The sequence below is a fragment of the Rhipicephalus sanguineus genome, chromosome 9 (assembly GCF_013339695.2).
Source record: "Rhipicephalus sanguineus isolate Rsan-2018 chromosome 9, BIME_Rsan_1.4, whole genome shotgun sequence".
NCBI lineage: Eukaryota > Metazoa > Arthropoda > Arachnida > Ixodida > Ixodidae > Rhipicephalus > Rhipicephalus sanguineus.
In genome coordinates, this window is record NC_051184.2 from 16,975,612 (window position 1) to 16,982,242 (window position 6,631).

The 6,631-nt window shown below is 49.0% G+C and overlaps 1 protein-coding gene across 2 annotated transcripts in view; it reads right to left on the reverse strand.

The window, feature by feature from the left end:
* Positions 1-6,284, reverse strand: part of LOC119404659 (rho family-interacting cell polarization regulator 1) — a 102,094-nt gene extending 95,810 nt beyond the window's left edge. The window contains exon 1 of one of the 2 annotated variants that reach the window (XM_037671251.2): positions 5,783-6,284. The gene's annotated coding sequence lies outside the window, so the exon portion shown is untranslated. The remainder of the gene's footprint in view (positions 1-5,782) is intronic. The other variant, XM_037671252.2, reaches the window with a different exon arrangement.
* Positions 6,285-6,631: the final 347 nt, after the last annotated feature.

Sequence of the window (6,631 nt, forward strand, 5' to 3'; positions counted from 1 at the left end):
CCATCTGGTGTTCTTTAACGTGCATTGACATCGCGCAGTATGCACGGGCCTCTGGCATTTCGCCTCCACTGAAATTCGACCCCCGTGGCCGGGATCGACTTTAAGCTTATAGAATACAAGAAAAACTAAACATATCGCATAACACAGGCCATAAATATTCAATAAACAAACAACGTCAATAAAAAAAAAACACGAAAGACAGGCAGTTACAGCTTTTTGACAGATCAAGCCTAGAAACAACACGACTGTTGTTTTTATAGTGTGGCACTCCAAGATTACTAGTAAGTGTGATTACCAACTGCTGTGTGAAGATTTCGCTTTTGTCAACATTTACGTTGTGTGAACTCTCATGTTGCGTGATCACATTATAATATAGTACTGAGACTTGAGCATGAGAATACCAGTCCACGTGTTCGTTAATCAATATTTATTTTTTTACCACAACGAGAGTAAAAGTATACCACATAAGAGAATAGAAATTAAAAAGATAAAAGATGCAAAAAAAAAAAAAAACCCGAAAAAACGTGCCTTTACGCATCCACATTGCCAGTAGCGCTGTGGAAAGCTGAAGTGACGCCTTCGCGTATAAGGCATGCAATCGCGCATCTCGAGGCACGGATAAAATACGATAAAGAAAAAGAAGCCACCACATAACAAGGCACGATCAACGCATGCAAAAAGTGTAATCGTCTGCGTCGAGTCTAAATTAAGTTAGAGCCTCGGCGGGAGACAGGCTGCAAGAAGTAGAAACGATGCCGTAAATTGGGTGAGCTCCCTTCAGCAAGAACTTCAGCGTATTTAGGTTATTTTCTCACCTCTCTCTACTACAGTACAATGTACCGCGATACAAAAAAAAAGGAAAAGAAACCTAGATGAATTGTTCGACTCTGCAGAGCGGAGGTTGTACAGAGCCAGCAACTCGGGAAATTTAATTTCGCGCGGGCGCGCCCAATTTTGAGGAGCACACACTCGGGCTTCGCGAGAACTACAACGGAAGTGGGAATAGCCCCGCGTGTGCGGTGAATCAATCCGTACGCTACGAAATTTTCTTACCGAGAAATATATTGACTCTTGCATGTTACTTCCACGAGCTCGAAGAACCTCGACAAAGGCAACGTAATCCCGGCTGGCATGCCTTGTATTGGCATTCGCATAGTGTATAACTTCACCGCGACTTAAGCTCGATGCAATCTCCCATAATAGGCTTAACTCACTGGAAACGCCCCGTACTTACTTTTTTATTTACTTTATATCAACACTATGATGAAGAGATTAGAGTGAAATTCATGACAAAAGATTCAGCCGGCTCCATGCCGCGAAAACCGTCGGCACAGCGAAGTTGTAAGCGCCTGAGTGTATGTGATTGGCTGGCGAGATCACGTGGTGTCGTAAATTCGCCGCTAGAATTGAAATACGCGCGCTTACACTTGATTGGGCAAAGCGAGATCACGCGACCTGCGGGCTCGGGGAATGGCGTTTCAAGCGAACGCCTCACGTCACGTGATTTGCCGCCGGCGCAGATTCCGGCGGATGAAGACATCGTCGTTCACCCATGAGCGGCCGACGCCCACCACCGCAACCTGCAGCGGTGCAACCAACGCCTTCGGTTGCCGGCAAATCCGGCGCTCAATTGCCGCGTGCACAGTGAGATGATGGCGCTGGCGGAGCAAAAAGAGCCTCGCGACGTGGCTGATGATGATAACAAATTTTGCTCAGCCCTTTGTAAGAGGTTGGTAGCTTTCAACGACCGACTCGACTGGCGTGGCTTTGCAAAATAATACTGACTGCCACGCAGAATACCTAACCTCAATTCCGGTTCGAACGCTGATTTTTGTTCTTTGCATCCTTCGGGAAGTTTTCGCTGAAAACCAACGTCGCCGACGCTGCATTTGCTGCATCACGGGCTCTTTAAGGCTATCGCGTAAAGAAACTATCGCATTTGTCTGAGCTGCTGCTGTTAAAACGCCTAGACGGATAACACTGAACACACTTTACATTGTTAACGTACTTTACTCAGTTTTAATACGAAAAGCCGTTTTACTAATACTTTTTAACTCATATCATATAATAACTACAATAGAGTTAAAAAAAGGCTACAATTAACGTCCCCTATTACTTCCTTGGCTATAATCTCTGTTGGTTTTCATTAAGGTTGTGTTTAACAAAGAAAAAGGAGCCCTTAAACTCCCTTCTTTCGTTTTACTAATATGTTGCTTTATTGCGTTGTTCTGACATGCGTCGTTAGGTGAGATAGGTGCGTTTGATATCTTTGCATATTAAATGTATGTAGCTTTCATAACTGCAACATTTGCCTTCCAAACCGCAACGCAAACATGGCGGCATGCTGCTCTAAAAGCTCCTCGCGTCATTCAGAATTGATCGCCGAGCGAGAGAGGAACAGAACGAGCGAGCGAACAAAAAAGAGAGCACAGCGCACATGTGCACTCTGACGAGCGTGGGCGGGCACGACGCAGAGGCATCGGAATTCCTAGTGATCGATGAAACAGCTGTTTCACGGCCACGGGCTCGAAATCCGGTCTGAGTCTGTTGTAACCAGCCCTGCGTGCACTCAACAGCGATCATGCTGCAGCCGACAGCGCCAGCCACAGCACCTGGCGGTGAGACTGTCCGGAAATCTGGCCGTCCGAAGCGAAGGCAGCAGCAGTTGCAAGGCCGACTATCGCGAACGCGCAACTGCTGTTTCGACGCGCGCTCGGGTTTCCGACCGAGAGCGACATTTTTAACCTGACATTGCACCGCCGGCGTGTCACTCAAAAAAAGGGAAATTAAATGAAAAACAAAAGATAAGCCTATAAGGGCTGGAAATATCGTATCAAGGACACCGCTGTCTGTGACACGCGCGGCGTGCGAACAATTTCTGAGTCACGCTGGAACGATGCTGATCCGATCCCCGATCGAAAGAGAATGTGCTGGACGCGGGGCTGTGTCGGCGCTTAGGCAACATAGCGCGTGCTATCAATTACGCATTTATGTATATATGCAAACCGCATGTGTACAGCCGTGAGTAATATTATAGAGGATACGCAAAACTCGCATAAAGAAGAAAAAAGATTTTGCGTATGCATCTGCATACGGAAAATCTGCGTATTTGTTCGTGATGTTGCCTTTGTGCTTTTAATGCTAAAACTATCAACGCGAGCATTCGAACATCAGTTATTATTAATTGTAAATATCTTGTTCGGGATTCTAAGACTATTCGATTCTCTTGTGGCGCTATGAAGAGGCCGGAGTGGATGAAATTTACCAAACTTCAAAATTTTGCGCCAAAATTGTGTTTGTTTGGGTACAATAAACACTTTGACATATTTGTAAACTACTCGAAAAAAACATTAAGGCAGCTTCGCACTAGTGGTGCCAAACCTGAAGGAGGAGCGCAGCTGGTCGGCCTTCCTTGCTTCTATTTATTTTGTCTCCTTCGTTCTCTTTTTTCCCCCCCGTTGCTATACTATACTATACTCAAGGCTATGATATGCTTTTATTATCCCTCTTTCTATTTCTTTCTTTGTCTCTCTCTTTTTTCATTGTTGGGATAACTGTTGCCTTCTTTATTTTTAGTGGACCAGTGGTGAGTGGTGGGATTTACCCAATTTCTGTGGCACATACCCGTTCATGATGATGATAGTTTTCTGATTCGCGCCGCGCCGTGCGCACCCCTGTATATTGCGAACTACACACCGTTTGGGGACTATAGTCGGGAATGTACGGCAACGCGATCGAATAAATTTCAGGCGCACATGATGCGTGTGTCCCTCCGCAGTCCGCTTATTACGACGTTGTTTACGGCTTCGAGGCAGAGATAGAAACGAAATGATAAACAAGATGGGAGACAGTTCCGGTGAGTGGGGTCTTTGTCGGCGGACAGGTTTATTGGCGGCGTTATCTCGCCGTGACCTGTCCCAATCTGCCACACTCGGACAGCGATGAAAGGTGGGCGCCGCAAAAGTGTTTTACTTGACCAGCCGGCCCGGTTGCTGACGGTAATGGCCGCAAGGGTGCAGTACGAGATACAACAGGTAGAAGCAATGCATTGCCGAGACGCATCTCTCTGGGGCAGGTTGTTGCCGATAATTTTCAGGTATACAGGCTGCCTCAGCTAAAGTTAGCCAAGTTGTTCTTTTTAATATTTAGTTATCTTTCTCTACTTAGCCAAGTCATTGATGCACAAACATAACATCCCCCGAAATCCCATGATCTTGTCAAAATCCGTCCCCCTACTTTACGCACGAGCTCCCCAGGGACGGCGCAGGGAGCAGCTGAAGATTTCCGCCTGCCTGCCCCCCCCCCCCCCCCCCCCCCCCCCTAGGAACAAACACCTTCAAAACACAACGCATGAGTTCCCAGCCTCCCTGACCCCCTGAACGAACTCACTTGTCGTGGGTGCAACCCTCAGTAAAAAAAAAAAGAAAAAAGAAAAAAAAAGAAAAAAAAAGAAAACCTGGCGCCGCCCCTGGAGCTTTCAGTTCCGGAAATACAGATGTTTCGACAGTAGTGTAGCTTCGATTTACCTTACTGTTTTGCGTATTTGTAAGACGGAAACGCGCCATCCTTTCTATCTAGCATCTGTTATCGCCTAAAACAGCGACACGCAGAACACCTTTCAAAAAAAGGGGGGGGGGGGGGAGGGGGCGAAGTAGAAAAAAGAAACCTCCTTCACAGTAAGGCACGCACGCTTCTGATGAAAAACTTGAAAAAACGCATCGCATGCGCACGCCTCATGAAAACACAAAACAAAAACAAAGAGTTACAACCCTGTATCAATTTACAAGCCACGGTATCTCACGCAGCAGCCGATATCGCGTGACCAGCGGCGCTCAATCATTCGCAGACGCTGCTACCGTGCGCGCGCTAAAGAGTTTCACCGCACCACCAGCCCCGCGTCAACCGGGGCGATGAAGGCAATAAAGGCGGTCCAATTACGCAGCACCCTCCCTCAATCACCGAGACGGAATCAAAATCCGCGCCCATCCCGAACCATCACGCCATCGCAGGTGCGGCAGGACAGTATATCATACGCCCCGATACTCTCATCGACCTGTTATCGCGCACACGGGGGAAAGTAGACAGGTTTGCGTAGAATACGTTATTACACAGGGGTCAAAGTATAGATTACCTGCCGGGCTCGCACTGTGCGTCACGTGCGCTGACGTAAACCTCCCCGATTGGTTCGTTAGCGTGTACGGCAGGTTGTTTCAAATGCCTCACATGGAAACGGAACGCACGTTTCATATCCGTCGCGGTCGGACTTTACCTTACTGCGCAATCAGTCGACACAGCGATTCCCGCTTATGCGTCAACGTACACGATACAGTTTATAGAAACATCCCCAAAGCGGGGCCGGAAAATAGAATGCTTCAAAGTTAAAACGTATGTCGAACACGCAGAATAAGTGCGAGCTCACGCGCGGACCTCGGACCGCCGTATTCGGAGAGCGACAAGCGGATACAGCAACGAGACCAGAAAAACTCCCAGCGTGGGAAAATAAACAGTGGCTGCCGCGATGAGAGGCACAGGCGGGGAGGACGCGGGTTCGAGCTTATTTACGTATCTATGTAGGCCATACGGAACATCCGAATGCTGCGCGCAACACGATTCCTCACGCGTGGTTTCGCAACGCGGCTTTCCGATGCAGCCGCGAGCTACGAGGCTCAAAATGGAAGAAGGTGAGATGACGCTTCGCTGGAAAGCGACACCTCGTCTACTCGAATCACAGCAGGTTCAGACCAGATAGGAAAGAAAAAAATTCGTCGAGGCCGGAACATACCATCGCTGAAGCCCGTAGCGTGGAGTTCGGCTCGAGGTATCCGATGGGGGCTCTCCGAGGCAACGGCGAAACGCACCAATCCAAACACTCCCGCTTCCAGCGTAGCACTTGCGGCGTTCCAACAAGCTGCGGTTGCTACGGGCGCCAATCACGGTAGGTTAAGCACGAGCTATCCGTCTCTGCGTGGTCGTAGTCGAAGAACCGACCGTCGTTGAAAGCACACACACACACACGGGCAACGAAACCTCACAAACTCAGTTTCGCGCAGGTAAGTAAAACAAAAAGAAGCGAGTGGCTGCAGCAGACGCTCTTTCGTTCGCTTATCGTCTACTTTCGTCGCCGCAAAAGAGGCCCCCGTTCTCGAGCAGCTCTCGCTCTTTCTCGCACGTGAACGGCTGGCCTCGCCGTCGCAACGCTAAAAAACCAACCTGCCGCGGAGCCGTGGACAAAATAAGCCACCGCGCGCGCAGCAGCCACCACTACAGCGCGGCACAAACACCGGCTGTCGGTCGTCGTCACAGCGCCCGCGAGCGAAAGCAGTGAAAACGCGAAGCGCGCCACATGCGCGTGCGTTTCGCTCGCGCAAGAAGCAACAGACGAGCGGGCATGGTGGCGCCTACCCGCGACCGCACGGGGTAGCACGCAGCGTGCGAACAGCGCGACCGCACCGCCGTCCTGTGATGTTACGAAGAACCTGTCTTTGCGACCTCCGAGAATATGGACGAAGAAAAATGAATCGCTATTTGCTACACTGTTTACTGACTCGGGCCAGTTTCGGCTAGCAAGAAGCAATGGTTATCGCAGATTCTGTTTAACGAAACGTGTTCTTTGAATATTTTATTAGGTAAC